We start from the raw sequence: 2,774 nt of genomic DNA, 5'->3' as shown, positions 1-2,774 counted from the left end.
AAAAGCCACAACGGTGAGAGGCCCGCGTACCGCAAAAAAAAAAAAAAAAAGGATCTGATGGACACTAGCAGTATTTGTCATGTCGCATATTTGTTTTTTAAAAGCAATTTCTTTAAAGAAGCTAAGGATGTTACACCTCTCTGGAATATGCACTGTAAATGTTCCTTCCTAGTTGTTTGTACTTTTCTAACACTAAATTTTTATAGACAAATTGATCAAGCTTTTATGTTTTCTGGCTTTGATGATCACGTTTAGGTCTTTTCCAATCCAAGCTTATTTTCTTTTTAAATAATTACCTTTTTCCTTAGTATTTTACACTTAAAAAAATTTAAATCTTTAATCCACCTAAATTTATTATGCATGTGTACTGGGTATGAGATAGGGAATGGACTTCTTGTTTTTCCTAAATGACAGAATAACAGCTGACATTTAGTAGGTACATTCTATATGACAGGTTCTGCTCTGGGCCTTCCACAAATTTTAATCCACTTAACCCTTGCAGTAATGCCATAGGGAGAAGAGAAGAAGGAAGTGAGGCACAGAGTGGTTACATCATTTGTCCAAGGTTACAGGTAGTAAGTACTAGCAAGTTGGAGTTTTAACACAGGCAGTGTGTCTACAGTCTTTGCACTTAACTGTACTGTACTGTGCTGTCCTGCCTCTCCTGCCAGGTAACCAGTTGTTCCAACACCACTTACTGAACAATCCATCATTACTTCCTATAACTGAAGTCTTCCAGCCTCCCAGCCCTTTCATTCTTCTGTATGAATTTCTGTACCAATTATACACTGTTTTAGTTACTAGAGTTCTGTTGTACTCTGTAATACTCACCAGTACAAGTGTCTTTCATTGTTTTTCTACAAAATTCCCTAGCTATTCTCAAATTTTTTTCTTTCAAAATAGCAAGCCTAAAAACAAAACCTATACATAAACAAACAAAAATACATACAGACACTTTGTTTTGGATTTTGTTAAATTCATAGATTAAATTGGGGGAGAATTTGATGTACCATGTCTCCCTTCATGTATTCCAGTCTAATTTCCCACGTCACTTTTATTTAAGTTTTCCTCACAGAGTCCCATCATTTCTTGGTCATTTATGTCTTTGTGATTAGGGCCACCTTTTTTTTTTTTATTTTCCATTTTAAGGTAGACTTGCTTTATTTTTAAATTTTAAAAAAAATTTTTTTAACATCTTTATTGGAGTATAATTGCTTTACAATGGTGTGTTACTTTCTGCTTTATAACAAACTGAATCAGTTATACATATACATATATCCCCACATCTCTTCCCTCTTGCATCTCCCTCCTTCCCACCCTCCCTATCCCACCCCTCTAGGTGATCACAAAGCACCGAGCTGATCTCCCTGTGCTATGTGGCTGCTTCCCACTATCTACTTTACATTTGGTAGTGTATATATGTCCATGCCACTCTCTCACTTTGTCCCAGCTTACCCTTCCCCCTCCTCGTATCCTCAAGTCCGTTCTCTAGTAGGTCTGCGTCTTTATTCCCGTCTTGCCCCTAGGTTCTTCATGACCATTTTTTTGTTTGTTTTTTAGATTCCATGTATATGTGTTAACATACAGTATTTGTCTATCTCTTTCTGACTTACTTCACTCTGTATGACAGACTCTAGTCCCATCCACCTCACAACATATGATTGAATTTTGTTTCTTTTTATGGCTCAGTAATATTTCATTGTGTATATGTGCCACATCTTCTTCATCCATTCATCTGTCTATGGACACTTAGGTTGCTTCCATGTCCTGGCTATTGTAAATAGAGCTGCAATGAACACTGTGGTGCATGACTCTTTTTGAATTATGGTTTTCTCAGGGTATATGCCTAGTAGTGCGATTGCTGGGTTATATGGTAGTTCTATTTTTAGTTTTTTAAGGAACCTCCATACTGTTCTCCATAGTGGCTGTATCAATTTACATTCCCACCAACAGTGCAAGAGGGTTCCCTTTTCGCCACACCCTCTCCAGCATTTATTGTTTGTTGATTTTTTGATGATGGCCATTCTGACTGGTGTGAGATGATATCACACTGTAGTTTTGATTTGCATTTCTCTAATGATTAATGATGCTGAGCATTCTTTCATGTGCTTGTTGGCAATCTGTATATCATCTTTGGAGAAATGTCTATTTAGGTCTTCTGCCCATTTTTGGATTGGGTTGTTTGTTATTTTGATATTGAGCTACATGAGCTGCTTGTAAATTTTGGAGATGAATCCTTTGTCAGTTGCTTCATTTGCAAATATTTTCTCCCATTCTGAGGGTTGTCTTTTCTTCGTCTTGTTTATGGTTTCCTTTGCTGTGCAAAAGCTTTTAAATTTCATTAGGTCCCATTTGTTTTTGTTTTTATTTCCATTAACCTAGGAGGTAGGTCAAAAAGGACCTTACTGTGATTTGTCACAGAATGTTCTGCCTATGTTTTCCTCTAAGAGTTCGATAGTGTCTGGCCTTACACTTAGGTCTTTAATCCATTTTGAGTGTATTTTTGTGTATCGTGTTAGGGAGTGTTCTAATTTCATTCTTTTATATGTAGCTGTCCAGTTTTCCCAGCACCACTTACTGAAGAGGCTGTCTTTTCTCCACTGTATATTCCTGCCTCCTTTATCAAAGATAAGGTGACCATATGTGGGTGGGTTTACCTCTGGGCTTTCTATCCTATTCCATTGATCTATATTTCTGTTTTTATGCCAGTACCATACTGTCTTGATGACTGTAGCTTTGTAGTATAGTCTGAACTCAGGGAGCCTGATACCTCC

Source organism: Lipotes vexillifer, unplaced genomic scaffold (genome assembly GCF_000442215.2).
Source record: "Lipotes vexillifer unplaced genomic scaffold, Lipotes_vexillifer_v1.1 scaffold894, whole genome shotgun sequence".
Taxonomy (NCBI): domain Eukaryota; kingdom Metazoa; phylum Chordata; class Mammalia; order Artiodactyla; family Lipotidae; genus Lipotes; species Lipotes vexillifer.
This window is presented reverse-complemented; position numbering follows the sequence as displayed.